This window comes from Cherax quadricarinatus, chromosome 43 (assembly GCF_038502225.1).
Source record: "Cherax quadricarinatus isolate ZL_2023a chromosome 43, ASM3850222v1, whole genome shotgun sequence".
Classification (NCBI taxonomy): Eukaryota; Metazoa; Arthropoda; class Malacostraca; order Decapoda; family Parastacidae; genus Cherax; species Cherax quadricarinatus.
In genome coordinates this window covers 3653673-3678961 of record NC_091334.1, presented here as the reverse complement: position 1 = coordinate 3678961, position 25289 = coordinate 3653673, and the positions used below count along the sequence as shown (strand labels likewise).

The following is a 25289-nucleotide window of genomic DNA, read 5'->3' as shown; positions in this document are numbered from 1 at the left end:
ACATAGACTCTGTTTTGTTCGTCATGCAAATGTTCAAGAAGGTCTTCACAGTAGTTCTGAATGCCTCTTTGTTTTCTTCTGGATCTGTCAGGTCGCATATGATATAAGAACATAAGAAAGAAGGAACACCTACTGGCGCATGGCTCATCGGTAATACGGTATGTCCTGCTGTGCTCTCCTGGGCTGCAATGCTCCTCACTGGTAACTGCTGTGATGCTGGAGTTGACGCAACATGGGGCTCATTGGCTGCCGTTGTCGGGTGGGAGTTTGAAGAAGAGTATCGGAAGCTGGCTGAGCAAGGTCGCGACCCCGTCGCTGTTTCCTTGGTTTCCTTTGTCGCTGTGGCTGGGGAAGTGGCGCTGGATTCCGTGTTACTGTAGCCTCCTCTGGACGAGGCTGCTGCTCAGTGGTGAGGGCTCTACTTAATGTTGGAGGCTGGACAACTGTGATTTTCCATGCTGCCTTGACACGCCGGAGCCTCTCCAGGTAATGCATGATGTTTCTTGTCGTAGTTTGGACATCGAGGTCCAGTGACTTCATCTCTTTTAAGTTTTTTCAAACAGTCCTTGGTCGGGTGAGACCTGCTGTGGATGCCGCATTCTTCTTTAAACTGACATCAGGCGCTGAGGTGGTTATACCTGTGGCACCTGAAGCACCTCAAAGGTTCTGGGTTGTATGTCCTAACCTGGTAATTTCTCCAGCAACCGAGATCCAATTGAGCTGGGAAAGGTCCTCCATGTTGGAGGACCGTCAACTTTAGGGATGTTTTTGTTACTGTGGAGTGCATCTAGAGGCATGTTTAGTGGATAGCGCATTAGTATGCCTTTTGTTACCCTCTCTGCGGATTTTAGTTCAGTTAGAACAAGTGGTAATTCCAGGTCATTCACCTTCTGCAATACCTCACAGGACCCTGTGTTTCGGTAGTGAGAATAAACCCCCATTTCAGATTTAGGGACATTAATATCTCTAGGCAATATTCTTGAGGTGAATTTTAGCAGATTACGGAGTGTCGTGGTGTTCTTTGCTTATCAACCTGAATTTGTTGCCTGCAAATAGATGGCTTGGTGTGGCATGCAAAGAGTATGTTACAATTTATTCGGCACATGTCACACTCCCATATAGGCTGCCTCCCAACCAGCGAAGCAGGTGCTAAGGGTTTAACGATCGATAGGATACCCATCATTAAATCAGTACCTTGGTTCATTGGCCAATCACAGGCAAACCCGCCAAAGCTGAAGCAACGTGGTTTACTTACGGTAAGCACTGGCAAACTTGCCTAGCTGCTGGTTGAGTATAGTGCACACTCTCTGGCTTCTGCTATCTGTACATATTGTATATAGTGTTTATAACCTGTACTTACCATCTGTTGAGTTTTGTTTGCTCCATTTCCCCATTACCACCAGGTCTCACAGGCCTTTCTTTACCTGTCTTCATAATACTTTGCTTGCCTTATCTGAGGCAAGGAAACATTGTGCCTTCTCTGGGACTTCGGGGCTCCTACTACCTGCCAACCTTCTTCATCCAATATATCTAGAACTGGAATGAGCATTTCTAGATCCATCCCTATCTCAGTGGCCCGGCTAATTTCGCTTCCTTCGCTGTCTCAAGAGCCAACGGAGTCCAGTGAATGGTCTCGCAGCTTCTTCGCCAGAATTGCGCCTCACATTTCCAAATCTGAGTCCTCGGCTAAGTCCTTGGGACATTGTGACCTCTTCCTTCTGAAAGAAGCCGTGTACTTCCGTGTGCCTGTCTTTTGACTCAATGACCTGGACAAATTGATTGATTGATTCGTCGGGAACTGTGTTCTGACTTATCTGAGGATCTCTAGGATGTCGATCGAATTCAGCTGTTCTGCGGTCGCGATCAGAATCTGGTTGTAGTTGCTTTCTGTTCCACTGCAAATCATTTTATGTACTACAAGGGACTGAGACCATCAGGCACCCCCATCATTGTCTCTGGGCCCTATGTTAGCGGTCAGGTAAATTTGGAAATAAATGTATGGACTCAGTTTTCTCTGTCACGAAGGTTTTCACAATAGTTCTGAATATGTCTTTGTTTTCTTCTGAGTCTATAAGGTGGCTTTTAACATCGGTGAAGCACATGACCGTCGACATCATTTGTTGGCTCAGAGGTAATATGTGGTGTCCTGGTCTGCTCTCTTGGGTTAGTGTTTCTAACTGGCTGAGCAAGGGTACAACCCCGTCTCTGATGCTTCCTCGGTTTCCTTCGTCGCTGTGGTCGGGAAAATGGCCCTGAACAAAGAATACATGAGTATATATAGGGTAAAGAGTCAGATAGAGAATGTTGGGGAGGTCAGGTCCGTCTCAGATCCACCCACCGCCTAGATAAAAACCTGATGACACTTCCCCTAAAGGAAGCCACTGGTGGGTCATTGCATCAAGACCCGGCCAGGGACCATCCTGTCAAACCATCCTCTACCCGTACCTGTTTGTCCTGGTAGATTTGTTTGTGACTTGATAAAGCCCAGTGTGTGGACGAAATCTAGTCAGTAAAGGATCACGTACTGCATTTGTGTTTATATTTCTGTCTACCTTCCTCTTCATTTCTGGATGATGTTGCCATAGCTTGTGCAGACACAAGCGCTCTTGCACCTCCTTACAGAACTTAACCGACTACTCATCTTAGTAGGTTATATCACGTGACTTCAAGTTAACATAAGAAAGGAGGAACACTGCAGCAGGCCCACTGGCCCATACTACCCAAGTCCTTCTCAAACCCAAACCCACTAACAAAAATATTTGCCCAACCCATTTTCAGTGCCACACAAGAAATAAGCTTTGATAATCCTATTAACTCATGTGCGAGTCCCACTCAGATCCAACCCCTCTCATTCGTATCAGAGTGAACTCAGTTTCATTAACTCTTTGCCCTGGATAGGACTCGAATGGACTGGGGCTCGAATGGATGATATTGTCAGCCAGCTTGACAACATCATGTATGGTAATGGGATCAATCCTATTGTCTGCCTCAGTGCTGGAGGCAATGATGTAGGCAAGCGTAGAAGTGGAATTTAGATATAAGGGATATTACATTAATATACATAATAAGCAAGAAGGTAGGAAGACCTGTTATGTGTGGGATTTTGCCAAGAATGGGTGACGGAAATGAATGACTGTCCAGAGCAATTGGTATTTATTGTTGGCTGGATAAGCACTGTAAGGATAATGCAGTACCATTCATTGACAACTGGGACAACTTCTATGGCAGAAATGACATGTATGCCAGGGATGGGGTTCAGTTATCCAGGGCAGGTGTAGGTATTCTCGCTAGTTCAGTTGAGAGTGCTCTTAGGCTTTAAACTCTGATTAATTAGAGGTTTGGGTTTAATATGAAAAAATAATGAGTGTGGAAATATTGATTTAGGCTTTGATATCACGAATCTTAAGAATAACAGTCATCAAGTAACACTGGGTAATGATGAAAACAGAAACTGTGCAAAAACAAAACTGAATAGGAAATAGGTGCAGAAAGAACATATAAAAGTTTTTTATACTAATAGTCGAAGTGTCAGGAATAAATTTAATGAATTATGTTTGGTACATGTGCTGGGAACTTTGATGTTATTGCCATAACTGAAACATTGTATAATTTAAAGAATCGAGACGTGATTGCTGAATGCCGTATTTAAGGGTTTTACGACTCTCACCGCGAGTTCAATCCTCGCCAGTACCGTCGTTTTTTCCTAAGGTTTAAGTTGTTCCATGTAAACAGATACAATGGGAAGGGATAGTAGCATTATATGTACGAGAAAATATAAATTGCAGCATAAAAACGGGTATAAAAATAGATGGACTGATCACAGAATCTGTTTGGGTAGAACTTCGAGGAAGTCAAGAAAAAATTTAGGTCTAATATACCGACCTCCAGGTATATAAAGCAACGAAATTGTTCGAGTTTCTAGATACGATAACGTAGTAATAGTGAGATTTTAATTTTAATCAAATTGGCTGGACTTCCCTGACTAGTAATCTGGAGTCCAGTGATTGATGGAAGTAGTCCAGGACTGTCTTCTGAAACATTGTGTAGCAGTGCCTACCAGAGGCAATAATTTGCTTGACCTTAGTAAGGTTATTCAGGTACAGGTACACATAAATACAGTTACATAAATTATCATACATAGCAGCATGTATGTAGATTACCTAGGATAACCCCCCCCCCCCCAAAAAAAAAAAAAAGCTAGAGAAAGTGACTTATTTCCATTATGATCCTTGTATTATCTTATTATTTAAACCACAGAAGTTAAAATAGTTAAGTAAATCAACTGTGTGAAAAGCAGTTACAGTTCAAGGAGATATACTAGGAAAGGGGGTAAGGCAGCTGGGAGTGATGGGATAAAGATAGAAATGTTAAAAGCAGGTGGGGATATAGTTCTGGAGTGGTTGGTGCAATTATTTAATAAATGTATGGAAGAGGGTAAGGTACCTAGGGACTGGCAAACAGCGTGCATAGTTCCTTTGTATAAAGGCAAAGGGGACAAAAGAGAGAGTAAAAATTATAGGGGGATAAGTCTGTTGAGTATACCTGGTAAAGTGTATGGTAGAGTTATTATTGAAAGAATTAAGAGTAAGACGGAGAATAGGATAGCAGATGAACAAGGAGGCTTTAGGAAAGGTAGAGGGTGTGTGGACCAGGTGTTTACAGTGAAACATATAGGTGAACAGTATTTAGACAAGGGTAAAGAGGTTTTTGTGGCATTTCTACATTTGGAAAAGGTGTATGATGGGGTGGATGGTGGGAGGGAGCAGAGGGTCTCACCCGACCAAGGACTGTTTGAGTAAACTGAAGAGAGGTGAAGCTACGGAACTTCGATGTCCGAACTACGACAAGAAACATCATGACTGGAACCTGCACTACCTAGAGAGGCTCCGGCGTGTCAAGGCAGCATGGGAAAAAACACAGTTAAAGCCTCCAACATTAAGTAGAGCCCTCACCATTGAGCAGCAGCGTCGTCTGGAGGCAGCTACAGTAACACGGAATCCAACGCCACTTCCCCAGCCACAGCAACGAAGGAAGCCAAGGAAACAGCGACGGGGTCGCACCCCTCCTAAGCCAGCTTGCGGATCTTCTGCTCAAACTCCTACCCGACAACAGTAGACCCCATACTACAGTAACAGACTACAACCAACAGAATCACAACAGTCACCAGTGAGGAGCACTGTAGCCCAAGAAAACATTGCAGGACATACCGTATTATCCCTCAGCCATCAAGAAAACAAAGAGACATTTAGAACTATTGTGAAGACCTTCGTGAACATTTGCATGATGGACCAAACAGAGTCTATGTGTTTATTAGCAAATTTACTCGACCATCCAACACAGGACCCAAAGACAATGATGGGGGCCTGATGGCCTCAGCCCTTTATTGAACATAAAATATTATGCTGACACAGAACCGACCACAGAACCGTTGAGTTACATCGACATTTTCTTCGAGATCCTCAGACGGGTCATCTGAGGATTAAGACCCTTGTCAGGACGCAGTTCATGACGAATTAATCAAAGCAAATCAAATCAGTTATTCATCTTCATATTGTTCCAGACCATTGAGGTCAGATTTATTGGGCAGTAATTTGATGATAACGACTTGTCCCCTGCTTTAAAAATACAAATTACATTGGCTATCTTCCACATAGCAGACACTACACCTGTGTGAAGATATATATAAAAAAGATTGGTTAATGGTTCACAAAGTCTCATTTTGCACTCCTTAAAAACCCTTGAAAAAGTTCAGCGTGGCCCAGGGATTTATTTTGCGTCAATCGGTCTACGTGATTTATTACCATATCCCCAGTGACTGTGATATTACACCATTTATTTTCTTCAGGCCAACTATAAAAATTATTTACTGGAATATCGTTAGTTTTCCTTTACAAAAACTGAGTAGAAATATTTATTGAAAATTATACACATTTCATTCTCCGTGTCATTAAGCTGCCCTGAGTTAGTTTTAAGAGCACCTGTTTTTCTCCAACCTGTGTTCTAAATGCCTGGAAGAAGAATTTTGGGTTGGTTTTCGAATCATTCGCCACTTTATTTTTATAGTCCCGTTTACCTTTTCTTATCCCTTTTTAAGCTCCCTCTTAATGTGAGTAAACTGATCCAGGAGATGGTCCTCACCTCTTTTGATGCGCCTTTAAATTCCTTTCTTCTGTCCTATCAGATGTTTGCTCATCTATTTCGGATATTTTCTGTTCAGTCTCATTTCTCTAAATGGAATAAATGTTCTCTGGGCAGCGTGTATAGTGTTTAGAAAACTGTCATAGTGACAGTTCTCTTCGTTACCCCAGTCCACAGATGATAGATGTTGTCTAAGTCCATTGTAATCTGCTAAGCGAAAATCTGAGACTGTTAGTGAATTATCCCTACTGTCATACTTCCAATCGATACTAAAGGTAATTGATTTGTGGTCGCTTGCGCCAAGTTCCTCTGTAATCTCTCGATTAACAAGGGTATCCTTGTTAGCCAGAACCAAATCAAGCAGGTCATTTCCCCTCGTTGGTTCTGCCACAAACTGCTTCAAAAATAATATTGAACTACTTCCAGGAAGTCGTTTGACTCAAGATTCCCAGTCAATGAATTCCAATCTATTTGACTGCAATTAAAGTTCCCTAAAATTACTACATTGTCGTGCCTTATGGCCTTAAGAGTTTCCTCCCAAAGTAGTCTCCCTCGGTCCCTATCTAAATATGGGAAACGGTAAATAATCCCTAAAATTAATTTTTCAAGTCCTTCCGAAAATTCTACCAGACTCAGCACGTATGTGTATTCTTTTAGTTTTAATACCTACATTTATGCAGCAATTTAAGTTTTGTACATGCAACATCTGGGTATCTTTATTGTAGACGTTTAGTCATCCAATACAGATTCTAGGACATAAATTGAAGACAGTAGAACTATATACAAAAGATGAGGTAATCAGTCCCTCAGCCTTGGAGTTGGTGTGAATATCACCATAGTCGTGTGGATTCTGGAGCACAGGCAAGAAGGCTGGCACTTATATACAAATCGTCGGGTGGAAAGGGACGGGTAGCGTACATCTGCTACCCATCCCTTTCCACCTGACGATTTGTATATAAGCGCCAGCCTCCTTGCCTGTGTTTCAGCCAACCCAAATAAGTCAAAGATCACTTACTTTCATAGAAGGCGTGATGTCCCGACTCCTGTCGAGCTCAAAACAAGCACCTCCCGTACCCCCATCCACGCTCCCTCTCCACAGTTGTTCTTGGTGTTACCCTCGACAACACACTGACTCTAAAACCTCACATTACTGCTAAGACAGCACAGGCTGGGATTGCGCTCTCAAGGTTATATAAGCTGAGAGGAGCATGGTTATTTTCATGTCCAACATTTAGAACTTTGCATTTGTCTATATTAAACTGCATCTGCCACTTCTCCAACCGCTGCATCAGTCTATTCAAATCATCATGGAGTCCTCTAATGTCCTCATTAGAATGAATTGGACGGCCTATTTTGGTGTCATCAGCAAATTTGCTGATGTCGCTATTTATTCCCTCATCTATGTCATTTATGTAGATTGTGAACAACAAGGGGCCCAACACTGACCCCTGTGGAACACCGCTTGTGACGTGCCCCCATTCTGATTTCTCCCCATTTATGTAAATTCTCTGCTGCCTATTCGTCAACCATGCCTCAACCCAGGAAAAAATTTCTCCTGTTCCGTGTGCCTTAAGTTTCCTCAATAGCCTCCGATGTGAAACTCTATCGAAAGCCTTACTGAAGTCCATATACACAATATCATATTCATTACCATGATCTACCTCCTCAAATACCTTAGTGAAGAAAGTCAGTAAATTCGTAAGACAGGAACGCCCCTTTGTAAAACCGTGTTGAGATTCATCAATCAATCTGTGCCTATCAAGATGGCTACAAATTGCTTCGGCAATTATTGATTCCATAAATTTTCCCACTATGGAGGTAAGGTTTATTGGTCTATAGTTCGAAGCCTGCCTTGTAAATAGGTATTACATTTGCCATTTTCCACTTATCAGGCACTATGCTAGTTTGTAGTGATATGTTAAAAAGATTAGCCAAAGGTATGCTAAGTTCCTCTTTACATTCCTTTAACACCCTTGCAAACAGTTCATCAGGGTCTGGGAATTTGTTAGGTTTTAGTTTCTCTATTTGTCTGAGGACCATGTCACTAGTTACCGCAATCGTACATAGTTTATTATCCTGTTCTACATAATCTATTATTTCTGCTATTTCGCTAGTATTTTCCTGGGTAAAAATTGAGAGGAAGTAAGTGTTGAAAATTTCACACATATCCTTATCACTGTCAGTGATCTGACCTGAGTTACTCTCAAGTGGGCCAATCTTGTCCCTAATCTTACTTCTATATACTTGAAAGAACCCTTTTGGTTTAGTCTTCGACTCCCTTGCGACCTTAGCCTCATAATTCCTTTTTGCTTTTCTTATTCCTTGTTTCATTTCTCTCTTTAATTGAATATATTGATTTCTTAACTGCCCATCTCCTCTTTTGATACGCCTATATATACCTCTCTTTTGACCAATGAGATGTTTTAATCTATTGTTCATCCATTTGGGATCATTTTTGTTAAATCTAATTTCCCTACTCGGAACAAAAGTTGTCTGGGCAGCTAGAACTATGCTCTGAAAAACGTCATATTGGCAACCAAGATCACCTACCTGACCCATAGTCAGGACATCCCAATTTAGCCCACCCAGGTAATTTTTCAGTCCCATGAAATCGGCCAAGCGAAAGTCTGTGACAAAGATTTGATTGCAGTTATCTGAGTAAGTCCATGATATATTGAAACTAAGTAATTTATGATCGCTTTCCCCAAGCTCTTCATTAACCTCAAGATTATTAATTAGTGATTCTTTGTTGGCAAGAACCAAGTCTAGCAGATTGTTTCCTCTAGTTGGTTCTGTCACAAACTGTTTTAAAAAGCAATCCTGAACCGTATCAAGAAAGTCACTAGACTCAAGTTTTCCTGTCACAATTTAGGTTAGATAATTGCTTGAGTGAGAAGAGGGGTTGAATTTAAGTGGGATTTACACATGAGTTAATTAACAGGGTTATCAAAGCTTATTCTTCTGGTAGCATTTAAAATGGGTTGGGTAAATATTTTTGTTAATGAGTTTGGGCTTGAGAAGGACCTGCCTAGTATGAGCCAGTAGGCCTCCTGCGGTGTTCCTCCTTTCTTATGTTTTTATGTTAAGAGCGTCAATGTTCCAAGTCGCACCGAAAAGTTGTCGTAAGCTCCTCTCTCCTATGTGCGGGTTATTTGTGTATTGTTTTAGTCACGGTATTGTGCCTTTTAATCCTTTAAAAGCGTCGAAATGTTCAGTCTTTGGTATCTGGTGCTCTGTCATGACTTCTGTGACCTTCATGACCTTCATGACCTTTCAACTTACAGAATAATCACAGACTTCATTAATACAATAATGGTATGCATTACCGACAAGAATAGGAATTTACAGACATGTTTATCACCTGGGTATCTTGATTCGACTCCAGATACCCAGGTGTTGCACCTGCCTAATTCCCCAACACAGACCTTTAGCTCAGCCCCCCACTTCCCGTCCTCATCCTTCAGTATCACGTTGTCTATTCTTAGCTTTCGCACTCTATTTTTCTCAAGCACCTCTCTTCCTGTTCACCCTGTTCATTTCTCCTCTATTTTCCTGAGGGAGGTACCGATTTTTTGCGTCTGTCTCTTCTGTCAATTGCAAAGTCCCTGATCACTGATTATGGACATACACTGCCTTCTCCACAGTCATTTTCAGTTACACTCAGGTACCAGTCCTGTGTACATTGGTGCCTCTAAGTCCTCATATGGTGTAGCATGTATATATATATATATATATATATATATATATATATATATATATATATATATATATATATATATATATATATATATATATATATATATATATATATATATATATATATATATATATATATATATATATATATATATATATATATATATATATATATATATATTTATATATATATATATATATATATATATATATATATATATATATATATATATATATATATATATATGGTACTGTGATACAGGCATATATACCTAGTGGATTTAGGAGACAATTATACTCCTTTCTAGTAGCTGTCAGCTACACTGGTACTCTTCCTAGTTCTGTCGTTGTTGTCTCTAACTTCCAAAGTGTGTGACAAGTATATTGTAATTGTGTTACAAGAGTGTTACAAATGTATGTGTAGCAAGTATATTACAGGTGTGTTACAAATGTGTCACGAGTGTTACAAGTTAAGATTAAGACACATAGGCAGTAGTTGGGAATCTTTATTGATGAACCGTGTCGCCTACACAGTAGGCTTCTTCAGTCAAATGAAGATGATGTAATCAGTCTATCAATCTTGGAGAAAAAAATATTTGATGTGGTCAGTCCCTCAGCCTGGAGAAGAGTTCATCTCTATGGTGCTGAACCTTCTCCAGGCAGAGGGACTGACCACCTCACATATATCATCTTCATTTCATTAGTACTGTTCCCTTTGTATATGACTGAAGAAGCTTACTGTGTAGGAGAAACGATACATCAATAAAGATACCCAATAGCTGCACATGTGTCTTAATTTTCAACTAACCGAGTTGTCTTTGAGGGGGTCGAGGATCGGCTCCTGACACGGCCTTCTACAATACGTTGATCTACATCACTGACGACTGACCTTCCTAGCCTTATCGTATCTACTTTCGAAGCTGTGCGTTGAGGTTTACTGTCACCTCTGCCTCATCCAAGTCATCACAGTTTTCAATCAACCTGAGACTAAAGAAATGCATCACTACGACTCATCTGTGTCTTCAGCTTCCATCTGGGTCCCCTTCATCCTGGTTCCCTTAATTCAGTCTTTCTTAACCTGTTTCATCAATTTCTCTCAGGATTTTGTATGTAGTAATCATGTCTCCCTTTGTACTTCTTTCCTTCAGTGTTTATCAACTTCAGTTCCTTCAACCTCTCGTCATAGTGCATTCCTCTCAGTTCTGGTGCTAATCTGCTTGTAAACTTCTAGACTTCTTCGTATTTAACCAGGTGTGGGCTCCATACTGGGGCCACATACTCGATGACCGGCCTAACAAATGTTGAGTATAAAGCTCTGAAGGATTCTTTGATCAAGTTCCTGAATGCTGTTCTGAGGATTTCTAACCTTGTATATACTACTGAGGTCACACAGTACATTTCTGTTGTTGTTTTTCATATTAAGTTGACCTCCAGGTAACTTTTACTCCCTGATATTTACACTTTCGCCCCTCCCATGTTGTACTCTGTGTCCGGTCTGCCCTCTCCTTGCATTTGTTTAGGTTGTACTCTAGCAGCCACTTGTTTGATAACATCCGCAGTCTATCACCGCCCTCTCCTGTTCTTATTCCTCTCATTAGTATTACATCATTGGTAAACAGTGACATATAGAACTCAGTCCCCTCTGGTATGTCGTTCATATAAGGAACCGTAGTGGTTCTAACACCGACCCTTGTGGAACCTTGTGTCATTCACCTACTGCGTTTTAACGTAGCTTCTAGTTTCTGGACTAATCTCTGGTGCTGCGCTTTATCAAATGCCATTTTGCAGTCCAAGAAAAAGCAGTCCACCCAACTTCCCTTCTTGTTTATCTCTCAGAGTCTAGTATTATGTTCCAGTAAATTTATAAGTCAGATTTTCCATCTTCAGATCCATGGCGGTTTTCTGGCCCGTGTGTGTGTGTGTGTGTGTGTGTGTGTGTGTGTGTGTGTGTGTGTGTGTGTGTGTGTGTGTGTGTGTGTGTGTGTGTGTGTGTGGCAGTTAATGAGTTGGCAGTGGGGGTTGCTGGCACTACACACCTGCCTTACACCAGGCTCCCTTATCTTTTTCAGTAATTTCTCTCTCTCTCTCTCTCTCTCTCTCTCTCTCTCTCTCTCTCTCTCTCTCTCTCTCTCTCTCTCTCTCTCTCTCTCTCTCTCTCTCTCTCTCTCTCTCTCTCTCTCTCTCTCTCTCTCTCTCTCTCTCTCTCTCTCTCGTATGTATCGCTATTGCCTCTCAGGAACAACGTATTTTTGTGTTTTGTATTTGAAGTTTTCCAGAGAGACAGTGTGAGAGATAGATAGATAGACTGATAGATAGATAGATAGATAGAGAGAGAGAGAGAGAGAGAGAGAGAGAGAGAGAGAGTTTTATAAAAATAAAAATACTTGTATGTCTCATAACAATAAAAATGCTTTCAAATGAGCTGATGTAGGTAACAGCTCTTAGCTTGTCAATAAAGTTAGGAATCCTTAACCTGTAAATAGCTTGTCAATAAAGTTAGGAATCCTTAACCTGTAAATAGCTTGTCAATAAAGTTAGGAATCCTTAACCTGTAAATAGCTTGTCAATAAAGTTAGGAATCCTTAACCTGTAAATAGCTTGTCAATAAAGTTAGGAATCCTTAACCTGTAAATAGCTTGTCAATAAAGTTAGGAATCCTTAACCTGTAAATAGCTTGTCAATAAAGTTAGGAATCCTTAACCTGTAAATAGCTTGTCAATAAAGTTAGGAATCCTTAACCTGTAAATAGCTTGTCAATAAAGTTAGGAATCCTTAACCTGTAAATAGCTTGTCAATAAAGTTAGGAATCCTTAACCTGTAAATAGCTTGTCAATAAAGTTAGGAATCCTTAACCTGTAAATAGCTTCTCAATAAAGTTAGGAATCCTTAACCTGTAAATAGCTTGTCAATAAAGTTAGGAATCCTTAACCTGTAAATAGCTTGTCAATAAAGTTAGGAATCCTTAACCTGTAAATAGCTTGTCAATAAAGTTAGGAATCCTTAACCTGTAAATAGCTTGTCAATAAAGTTAGGAATCCTTAACCTGTAAATAGCTTGTCAATAAAGTTAGGAATCCTTAACCTGTAAATAGCTTGTCAATAAAGTTAGGAATCCTTAACCTGTAAATAGCTTGCCAATAAAGTTAGGAATCCTTAACCTGTAAATAGCTTGTCAATAAACTTAGGAATCCTTAACCTGTAAATAGCTTGCCAATAAAGTTAGGTGGCTAAAGCTCTCGCTTCACACACGGAGGGCCCGGGTTCGATTCCCGGCGGGTGGAAACATTCGACACGTTTCCTTACACCTGTTGTCCTGTTCACCTAGCAGCAAATAGGTACCTGGGTGTTAGTCGACTGGTGTGGGTCGCATCCTGGGGGACAAGATTAAGGACCCCAATGGAAATAAGTTAGACAGTCCTCGATGACGCACTGACTTTCTTGGGTTATCCTGGGTGGCTAACCCTCCGGGGTTAAAAATCCGAACCCTCTTCAAGGGGGGCTCCTTGGCGTGGTGAAGAGGCTCTTGGTCTGAGGAATTAGCCCTGTCGGTCTTCTTCCTCAGACCGAACCTAATTACCCCCCATTCTCCCCTCCCCTATCCCATCCTCCCCATCCTCCCCTTTTTCCATTCCTCCTCCTCCTCCTCACCCCTCCCTTTTGCCCTTCCTCTTTTTAGCCTTCGTGATTTCTCCCACAGGCGTGCTAGTTCCTAGGTAGGGGAAAGGACACCGGGGTCGATCCCATTCCGTTGAGGTTTCTTGGCGGTGGCGTAGTTTGCCGTGGAATCTGGATTGCCTAGGGATGTCCCGATCCCTCTCCGGTATCCCGGAGTAGCTTTGGGTGTCTTTTGGGCGACGGGTGTATCTCTGGAAGCCACCTTTCGGATTCCGGGGGTGGTGGCTGAAGGAGGTATGCTTTGTGGCGGATATCCGGCCGCCCTCTCTTTTGTCCACCGAGGTAGCTCGGCAGATGTGAGGTTGCTATCCCGGATTGCTGGTTTACTGGCATGAAGGGTAGGGTATGGCACGGGTTCCATGCTGCATCTGCGCTACTAGCGGTGTCGAGTCCTCTTGGGCGCGGAGGGAGATTTCCGGCCCTTTCATTCCTCCTGGGAACTATTCCTCCCCGCTCCCCCCTTTTTTTATTCTTTTTTTTGTTTTTATTTTCTTTTCTTCTTTCTTTTTTTTTCTTAAAAACAAAAAGCAAAGGAGTAACCTAACCATGGCAGCCCTAGTCCATGAAACCACTACCCCCGGGCCCCTTCTTGATACCGCACCCCATTCTGACCCTGCCTTGTGTTTAGACCACTCTTCGGACACTCCTGATGCCCCTGTACCTCTTGCTGGTGCTGTTTCCTCACCCGCTTCAGGTACCGGGGCTTCGACTGACTCCTTCGATTTGTCTGAACTCCGCTCTCCTTTGACTATGCTTCCGGCTTCTCCCTCTACGGTACGGCAATTTTCGAATCGCCCACCCATTTCATGCCGGACCAACTCCGGTCCTACTCCTAAACGCCAACGTCAATCTCCTGATGATGCTCCGTCGTTACCTTCCCATTCTACTCGGAAACGACCGACACGTCAAGCACTCCCTCTCCACGCTCAGTTTCGGACCACACAATGGACTAAATTCTTTACTTTAAGACCAACTTCTTCTTCTGCCTACCTTTCTGACCATAGTATTGCCAAAGCGCTCCTGCGTCATGTTGGCAGAGATATTTCATTTCACGCTCTCAAGAGCGGTACGCGCATCGTCACTGTCCAGAATGCTACCCAAGCTCATGATCTTTCTCTCCTTTCGAATATCGATACTACTCCTATCACTATTGAAAAACATCTTTCTCTCAATTCTTGTAGTGGTACTGTCATTCTGCCCCATACCATAGTCCAACAGAATTTCCAGTCATGTGGCAATGACATTTTTGAACAGCTGGAACTCCAGGATCTCCCAATCCTCAAAGTAGACACTTATGTCCTTCCTGCCCGGGGGCGGAGACGTTACCCTTGCAATGTGGCTCGTTTAACTTTTGACAGCCGAGAACTCCCGTCCTCTGTATATGTCGCGGGACATCGGTTACAAGTTCGAAAGGTGATACCTACACCGCAACAATGTAGAAATTGCTGGCGTTTTGGTCACCCAGCGAAATATTGCAGATCTATGGCCGAATGCCCAGTCTGTGGTGCCGACAACCATTCTAATACATCTTGCAGTCAACCTCCATCTTGCCTTAATTGTAATGAAGCTCACCCTTCGTACTCCCGCCGTTGCCAGGTCTACTTAAATGAACGTGAAATCCGTTGCCTCAAAGAGGCAGAAGGTCTCCCTTATGCTATGGCAGTTACTCATCTCCGCCTCCAAGGGAGACTACCCCGTGTTTCTTATTCTCGTGTTTCCAAACATCCCCCCACTTCTGGGGTCCCATCTTCTGCAGCCTCCTCTGTTGTTACCCCTCCCATAGCCATTACGGCATCTAATCCTTTTGCTGTCCTTGGCTCTGACGTCCCGACTACAACTCAGTCTGTTCTCACATCTTCGCGTCCTTCCTCACAAGCCCCAGTATCGACAAGACCTCGTACGACACCTAATACCAATCGCCCCTCTACTCAGAAGTCCAAAAAATCCACATTGCTCAAATCTTCTTTGCCCCTTCCTTCCCTTCTTCCACCTCCACACGTTACCTTTCCAGTCTCTGTACCTAGTTCTTCCCCTCTCTCTGGCTCTATTACAAGTGTGGAGATTCACCCTCCTCCTCGTACTATGCCTTCCACCCCCGTCCCCTCCCAAGTTTCTCCCTCTTCTGTCACCTCCCAGGTTTCTACCTCTTCTGTCCCCCCCCACACTTCATCTCCAGTCCCTTACACTTTTCCCTCCCCCTCTACTTTGGTACAGTCCATTACTGTCCCAATCTTTACTCACCCTCCTCCTCCTATCTCCAATATGGTTTCCCATACATCTTTGAATTCAGAAACACTTGAAGCCATTTCAGAATATATTGCAGAGACTAAACCTTCAATGGACACTGATTCACTTCCTGTTCCTTCTCTTCCCTCTCCTCCATCTTCACAACCCCATTCTTCGCAACGCTCCGTTCCTTCGCTACTTGAACATCTTCCAATGCCACCACACGTTGACTTTTCTAACCCCTCTAGTCCGTAGGTGCCTTTACCTACAGATTCCTGATATTTTCTTCATCGCCAATCATGGCCTATTTACAGTGGAATATCCGCGGCCTCAGGGGTAATCGGGGTGAGCTTCAGATGTTGCTTTCCAGGTTTTCCCCTGTTGGTGCTTGCTTACAAGAACCAAAATTACACTCGGCTGTTTTCCAACCTATCTCAGGCTATAATTTATTGTATTCTTCGGATCCTTTCTCAGATGGGACCTTTAATGAAAGTGCCCTTCTTCTACGCAATGATATTCCGTACTGTCAACTATTTGTCCATACCTCGCTGCATTACACTGCAGCCCGTATCCACTTGAATAAGTGGTTTACAATATGTTCTTTATATCTCTCTCCTTCTCGAGCATTTTCTATCCCAGACTTTGCCTTTCTTGTTTCATCCTTACCACCACCACTTCTGTTACTTGGTGATTTTAATGCCCACCATTTCCTCTGGGGGGGGTCTCATTGTGACTCACGTGGCATTCAGTTGGAGGCTTTTCTTGCCTCTCACCCCCTCCATGTTTTAAATACGGGTACTCCCACCCATTTTGATCCTCGTACTCATACTCTCTCTTGCATCGATCTATCAGTCTGCTCTTCCTCCACAGCACTAGACTTCACCTGGTCTGTTCTACCAGACTTACATGACAGCGATCATTTTCCGATCATTCTTACTTCTCCTTCCTATTCACCACCTTCCCGTAGCCCTCGCTGGCAATTTGATCGGGCAAATTGGGATCTTTACTCACACCTCACTGCTTTTAGTGAGGTTCCTTCTTCATCCTCCATTGATGAGCTCCTACACATCTTCTCGACATCAGTTTATACCGCAGCTTCTCATTCTATACCCCACACCTCAGGCAGGCATTCTCAGAAGTGCGTGCCTTGGTGGTCTCCTGCTTGTGCTCGTGCAGTACGTTTGAAACGTGCTGCATGGGGCAGGTACCGGTACAATAGAACCGCTGAGAGACTTGTTGATTTTAAGCAGAAGCGTGCGATCGCTCGCCGTGTCATCCGTGAAGCTAAACGCACTTGTTGGCGAGACTATGTTTCCACCATCACCTCTGCTTCTTCTATGAGTGCAGTCTGGAAAAAAGTGAGGAAATTGAGTGGTAAATACTCTCCTGACCCGGCTCCTGTTCTACGGGTCACTGGTGTTGATATAGCAAACCCTCTCGACGTTGCCATTGAACTTGGCACACATCTGGTCCGTATTTCCCGAGGGCTCCATCTATGCCCCTCGTTTCTTTCCTCAAAGTCTGCCAGAGAGTTAGTACCCTTGGACTTTTCTTCTCTCGGAGAAGAACAGTATAATGTGCCTTTTACACTTCAAGAACTGGAGGCAACGCTCTCAGCTTGCCGATCATCGGCAGCTGGGCCTGATGACATTCATATTCGTATGTTACAACATTTACATCGGTCAGCCCTTGTAGTCCTCTTACACCTCTTCAATCTTATTTGGGCACAAGGAGTTCTTCCCCAGCTGTGGAAATCTGCCATTGTTCTCCCTTTCCGCAAACCGGGTACTACAGGACATGATGCCTCCCACTATCGCCCCATCGCTCTTACAAGTGCAGTTTGCAAAGTGATGGAACGCCTCGTAAATCGACGTTTAATGTGGTATTTAGAGACTCACAACAGTCTCTCCGCTAGTCAATATGGCTTTCGTAAGGGTCGTTCTACCATAGACCCCTTACTACGCTTGGATACGTATGTTCGTAATGCCTTTGCGAATAATCACTCAGTTATTGCCATATTTTTTGACCTTGAGAAGGCATATGACACAACTTGGAGGTATAATATTTTGGCCCAGGCCCATTCCTTAGGCCTCCGAGGCAATCTACCATCCTTCCTTAAGAACTTTTTAACTGACAGACATTTCCGTGTTCGAGTCAATAATGTTCTTTCCCCGGACTTCGTCCAAGCTGAAGGTGTCCCTCAGGGATGTGTTCTAAGCACAACACTTTTTCTCCTTGCTATAAATGATTTGGCCTCTGTTCTTCCACCCAATATTTGGTCATCACTCTATGTTGATGACTTCGCTATTGCTTGTGCAGGCGCTGACTGTCACCTTATTGCAGTTTCTCTCCAGCATGCGGTCGACCGTGTTTCCACTTGGGCCACCACACATGGGTTTAAATTTTCAAGTACCAAAACTCACCAAATTACTTTCACTAGACGCTCTGTTATCTCCGATCATCCTTTGTATCTCTATGGCTCCCGTATCCCCGAACGTGATACAGTCAGGTTTCTAGGCCTTCTCTTTGACCGTCGGTTAACCTGGAAACCTCACATTACCTCTCTGAAGGCAACTTGTCACAGCCGGCTAAACCTTCTTAAAACCCTTGCTCATCTTTCCTGGGGAGCTGATCGTCGAACTCTGCTTCGCCTACATTCAGCCCTCGTTTTATCGAAACTCGATTATGGTGACCAGATTTATTCCGCGGCCTCTCCTGCTACTCTCTCTAGCCTTAACTCTATCCATCACCAAGGCTTACGTTTGTGCCTTGGTGCTTTTCGCTCTTCCCCTGTTGAGAGCCTCTATACAGAAGCAAATGTTCCATCCTTGTCTGATCGCCGTGATGCCCATTGCCTTCGTTACTATGTACGCTCTCACGATCTACACAATCCTTCCATTTATAGAATGGTCACCGATATTAGTAGACATTCTTTATTCGTTCGCCGCCCCTGTTTGCTCCGTCCCTTTTCTCTTCGCCTACTTTCACTCTTGTCTTCCCTTCAGTTACCACCTTTATATGTTCATGTAGCATCTCACTTTTCCCTACCCCCCTGGGAAGTTCCAGCTGTTCGGGTCTGTTCTTTCTCACTCCCTTGCTCGAAAGCTCAACTGCCTACGGTGGCTTCCCGCTCTCTTTTTCTTGATCACTTCCACTCTCATTCTCATGCCACCGCTGTGTACACAGATGGCTCTAAGTCTTCAGACGGCGTCGGATTCGCAGCAGTGTTTCCGGACAGCGTCGTACGAGGGCATTTACTATCTTCAGCTAGCATTTTTACTGCTGAACTGTATGCCATTCTTGCAGCACTTATTCGTATCGCATCTATGCCTGTGTCATCATTTGTAGTAGTCTCAGACTCCCTTAGTGCTCTACAGGCTATACGAAAATTTGATACATCTCATCCCCTAGTTCTCCGTATCCAACTTTGGCTACGCCGTATCTCTACCAAACATAAAGATATTGTTTTTTGTTGGGTCCCTGGTCATGTCGACGTACAGGGCAATGAACAGGCAGACACTGCTGCGCGGTCAGCAGTATATGACCTACCAATTTCCTATCGAGGTGTTCCATTTCTAGACTATTTTGCTGCAATAGCTACCCACCTTCGCACCCGTTGGCAACAACGTTGGTCAACTCTGCTCGGTAACAAACTTCATTCTATTAAACCGAGCATAGGTTACTGGCCGTCTTCTTGTCATCAGTGCCGAGGTTGGGAGACCACTCTCTCCCGCCTTCGCATTGGCCACACTCGTCTTACTCATGGGTATCTCATGGAGAGGCACCCTGTTCCTCTCTGTGAGCAGTGTCAAGTTCCAGTATCGATTAGCCACATTCTGTTAGACTGCCCTCTCTATCAACGAGCACGCAGAATTTACCTCCAACGTCGTCTTCGTTCTCCTACTCTCTCTTTACCTTCCCTTCTTGCTGATGGACCCTCCTTTAATCCTGACTCTCTCATTGACTTCTTGACAACGACTGATTTACTCCACAAACTCTGATGATACTTTTCACACTCCCCTCAGCCCTTTCTGGTTCAGTCTCTTGCTGCCCTTTACCCTTTCACCATCCACTGCCCCGCTGTTATCCGTAACCTGTTGCTCATCCATCTCCCTTTTGCCACCTGATGCCCTCGCTTCCTTCCTGCCCTGCAGCGCTGTATAGTCCTTGTGGCTTAGCGCTTCTTTTTGATTATAATAATAATAATAATAATCAGAATTTGGCGAAACGTCGTGTTAAGCTTCTCCCAATTGTGGTTACTTTCGAAATATAGTTTGAGAGGGAAAGCCAGGGAAAGATAAGATAAAGCCAGGGAAAGATAAGATAAAGCCAGGGAAAGATAAGATAAAGCCAGGGAAAGATAAGATAAAGCCAGGGAAAGATAAGATAAAGCCAGGGAAAGATAAGATAAAGCCAGGAAAATATAAGATAAAGCCAGGAAAATATAAGATAAAGCCAGTGATAGATAAGATAAAGCCAGGGAAAGATAAGATAAAGCCAGGGAAAGATAAGATAAAGCCAGGGAAAGATAAGATAAAGCCAGTGATAGATAAGATAAAGCCAGGGAAAGAGAAGATAAAGCCAGGAAAGATAAGATAAAGCCAGGGAAAGAGAAGATAAAGCCAGGAAAGATAAGATAAAGCCAGGAAAATATAAGATAAAGCCAGGAAAAGATAAGATAAAGCCAGGGAAAGATAAGATAAAGCCAGGGAAAGATAAGATAAAGCCAGGGAAAGATAAGATAAAGCCAGGAAAATATAAGATAAAGCCAGGAAAATATAAGATAAAGCCAGTGAAAGATAAGATAAAGCCAGGGAAAGATAAGATAAAGCCAGGAAAATATAAGATAAAGCCAGGAAAATATAAGATAAAGCCAGTGAAAGATAAGATAAAGCCATGAAAAGATAAGATAAAGCCAGGAAAATATAAGATAAAGTCAGGGAAAGATAAGATAAAGCTAGGGAAAGATAAGATAAAGCCAGTGATAGATAAGATAAAGCCAGGGAAAAGATAAAGCCAGGAAAGATAAGATAAAGCCAGGGAAAGAGAAGATAAAGCCAGGAATGATAAGATAAAGCCAGGGAAAGAGAAGATAAAGCCAGGAAAGATAAGATAAAGCCAGTAATAGATAAGATAAAGCCAGGGAAAGATAAGAAAAAGCCAGGAAAGATAAGATAAAGCCAGTGATAGATAAGATAAAGCCAGGAAAGATAAGATAAAACCAGGAAAGATAAGATAAAGCCAGTAATAGATAAGATAAAGCCAGGGAAAGATAAGATAAAGCCAGGAAAGATAAGATAAAGCCAGTAATAGATAAGATAAAGCCAGGAAAGATAAGATAAAGCCAGGAAAGATAAGATAAAGCCAGTAATAGATAAGATAAAGCCAGGGAAAGATAAGATAAAGCCAGGGAAAGAGAAGATAAAGCCAGGAAAGATAAGATAAAGCCAGTGATAGATAAGATAAAGCCAGGGAAAGATAAGTTAAAGCCAGGTAAAAATAAGATAAAGCCAGGGAAAGAGAAGATAAAGCCAGGGAAAGATAAGATAAAGCCAGGGAAAGATAAGATAAAGCTAGGGAAAGATAAGATAAAGCCAGTGAAAGAGAAGATAAAGCCAGGGAAAGATAAGATAAAGCCAGGGAAAGATAAGATAAAGCCAGGGAAAGATAAGATAAAGCCAGTGAAAGATAAGATAAAGCTAGGGAAAGATAAGATAAAGCCAGGGAAAGATAAGATAAAGCCAGGGAAACTTAAGATAAAGCCAGGGAAAGATAAGATAAAGCCAGTGAAAGATAAGATAATGCTAGGGAAAGATAAGATAAAGCCAGTGATAGATAAGATAAAGCCAGGGAAAGACAAGATAAAGCCAGTGAAAGATAAGATAATGCTAGGGAAACTTAATTAAGATAAAACCAGGGAAAGAGGAAATAAAGCCAAGGAAAGATAAGATAAAGCTAGGAAAATATAAGATAAAGCTAGGGAAAAATAAGATAAAGCCAGGGATAGATAAGATAAAGTCAAGGAAAGATAAGATAAAGCCAGTGAAAGATAAGATAAAGCTAGGGAAAGAAAAGATAAAGCCAGGGAAAATAAGATAAAGCCAGGGAAAAATAAGATAAAGCCAGGGAAAGATAAGATAAAGCCAGGGAAAGATAAGATAAAGTCAGGAAAGATAAGATAAAGCCAAGGAAAGAGAAGATAAAGCCAGGGAAAAATAAGTGAAAGGAGGGTCAAACCAGGGTCAAGCCCAGGACGAGCCAGGGTCAAGCCAGGAGCGAGCTAGGGATGAGCCTGGGGGGAGCTAGGGACGAGCCAGGGTCAAGCCCAGGACGAGCCAGGGTCAAGCCAGGAGCGAGCTAGGGATGAGCCTGGGGGGAGCTAGGGACGAGCCAGGGTCAAGCCAGGAGCGAGCTAGGGATGAGCCTGGGGGGAGCTAGGGACGAGCCAGGGTCAAACCCAGGGCGAGCCAGGAGCGAGCTAGGGGTGAGCCTGGGGAGAGCTAGGGGCGAGCCTGGGGCGAGCCAGGGGCGAGCCAGAGTCAAGCCAGGGGCGAGCCAGGATCAAACCAGGGAAGATAATTACTCTACGGCTTCAGTTCATCCAAGCCGGGAGATCCACCAGTGAAAATTAAGATGTATATGTGTGAGGCTTCCTTGAGAGAGAAAGAAAGAGAGAGAGAGAGAGAGAGAGAGAGAGAGAGAGAGAGAGAGAGAGAGAGAGAGAGAGAGAGAGAGAGAGAGAGAGAGAGAGAGAGAGAGAGAGAGAGAGAGAGAGAGAGAGAGCTAGCAGCACCTCTAACTCACCTAGTACAGTGTAAATGACCTCCGTGAAATAAAGCAAATGTAGTCCCTGTTTACAAAGAGAAGAGCAGAGCAGAAATCAGAAACTGCAGACCAGTGTCACTCCTGTCAATCACTGGTAAGATCCTTGAGACAATAATCTCAGACAAATGGCAGAGTTTTTTGACTACACTAACTACTATGACCGTCAATATGGCTTCAGGAAAGGTTACTTTGCTGTTGATTTGTTTTTAAACCTCTCCAATAAGTGGCACCACTGGCTGAATCCAAAGTCAGCCGTGGAGTACCACTGGACATTGCTGGTACTTTCGACCGAGTGTGGCACCAGGGCCTCATGGCAAAACTGTAAGCACTGAGAACTGCAGGCTCTACACTACGTCTCCTCAGTGATTACCGTCAAGGTAGATCTTTAAGTGTGGTTCTTAACAGAATAGAGTCAGCAAGACATCTTACTGGGGCAACTGTTCCACAGAGAAGCGTGCTTGGGCCATTGTTATGGAATGTCTACTTCAATGACCTTCATCTCATCCCAGAATCCCATGTATATACAGACGACTCTACTCTGACATTCACTTATCCAAGAGAGGAAATGCCAGCTACTCTAAGCTACATCAATCACCAGCTAAGAGCTATAGCAGCCTGGGAAACCGATCTCAGGTAGCAGTTGCTCCTGAGAAAATACAAATGATGATGGTCTCTAGGCGCCATGATGGTAATGCTGGTACAGTAGTAAGTATGAATGGGAGAGTGTTGGCACCTGGGGAAGAAGTTAATATCCTTGGAGTGAAACTTGACTTCAAACTGACCATGAAGAACCACACTGTAAATCTTGCAAACAAGGCAGCCAGGAAGCTTACAGCACTTCGACATATCTCGCATCTGCTCGACAGTACAGGTTGCAAGATTCTGTACGAGGCACAGTTATGCTCACACCTGGAGTATGCTCCCCTTTCTTGGATCTGCTACTTCTTGACAGAGTAGAGAACAGAGCAAGACGTCTCATCTCTCGCCTGGACCCGTCCTGGATAGATCTGTCATTTCAGCAGAGCCTTCAATACAGGAGGGACGTGGGTGGCCTTACTGCAATATACAAGGCCAATATTGTCAAAGTACCACAAATGATCCACTCCGAGGATAGGAAGAAGTGAGCTTCTACACCACAAGACGGGCAGTCAGCAGCAACTTCACTCTGTAACGTTATCTAGAGCATCACTTCATCTGAGATCATTTATTCCAAGGATAACTCGAGTTTGGAACATGTTCGTACAACATAATGATATCAACGATATAAAATTAGTTGATAAAATAAAATCTCTGGTGCACAGATGGCTCTAACTTCATCCTTTTCCATACCTGTATGTCTCATAACAATAACAAGGCTTTTAAACGAGCTTGTAAATAAAGTTAGGAATACTTGACTTAACCTTGTAAAACACTATGTAAAAAAAGAGAAAGATATATATATATATATATATATATATATATATATATATATATATATATATATATATATATATATATATATATATATATATATATATATATATATATATATATATATATATATATATATATATATATAAAGAGAGAGAGAGAGAGAGAGAGAGAGAGAGAGAGAGAGAGAGAGAGATTAATATCACCAGAGTATCACCATAGACTATTTTTGGTCAAGAGTAAAATAATTTAATGGATGAAACAGTGGCACTGGTGGGTGAAACACGTGCAGTGGTGGGTGAAACACGTGCAGTGGTGGGTGAAACACGTGCAGTGGTGGGTGAAACACGTGTAGTGCTGGGTGAAACACGTGTAGTGATGGTGAAACAGGTGTAGTAATGGGTGAAACAGGTGTAGTGATGGATGATACAAGTGTAGTGATGGGTGAAACAGGTGTAGTAATGGGTGAAGCAGTGTAGTGATGGGTGAAACGGGTATAGTGATGGGTGAAACAGGTGTAGTGATGGGTGAAACAAGTAAAGTGATGGGTGAAACATGTGTAGTGATGGGTGAAGCAGATGTAGTGATGGGTGAAACAAGTGTAGTGATGGGTGAAACAGGTGTAGTGATGGGTAAAACAGGTGTAGTGATGAGTGAAACAAGTGTAGTGATGGGTAAAACAAGAGTAGTGATGGGTGAAACAGGTGTAGTGATGGGTGAAACAGGTGTAGTGATGCGTGAAACAAGTGTAGTGATGGGTGAAACAAGTGTAGTGATGGGTGAAGCAGGTTTAGTGATGGGTGAAACAGGTGCAGTGATGGGTGAAACAAGTGTAGTGATGGGTAAAACAAGTGTAATGATGGATGATACAAGTGTAGTGATGGGTGAAACAGGTGTAGTAATGGGTGAATCAGGTGTAGTGATGGGTGAAACAGGTGTAGTAACGTGTGAAACAGCTGTAGTGATGGATGAAACAAATGTAGTGATGGGTGAAACAAGTGTAGTGATGGGTAAAACAGCTGGAGTGATTGGTGAAACAGGTGTAGTGATGGGTGAAACAGGTATAGTGATGGGTGAAATAGGATTAGTGACGGATGAAACAGCTGAAATGATGAGTGAAACAGGTGCAGTGAAGGTTGAAACAGTTGTACTGGTGGGTGAAACACGTGCAGTGACGGGTGAAGCAAGTGTGTAGTGATGGGTGAAACAGTTGTACTGGTGGGTGAAACACATGTAGTGATGGGTAAAACAAGTGTAGTGATGGGTAACACACATGTAGTGATGAGTGAAACACGTGTAGTGATGGGTGAAACAGGTGTA

At 42.9% G+C, this 25289-nt stretch overlaps 1 protein-coding gene across 1 annotated transcript in view; it reads left to right on the top strand.

Annotated features, from left to right (window-relative positions):
• The window catches only part of LOC128694353 (uncharacterized), a 276301-nt gene that overhangs the window by 89230 nt on the left and 161782 nt on the right, over nucleotides 1-25289 (top strand). The window lies entirely within an intron of this gene.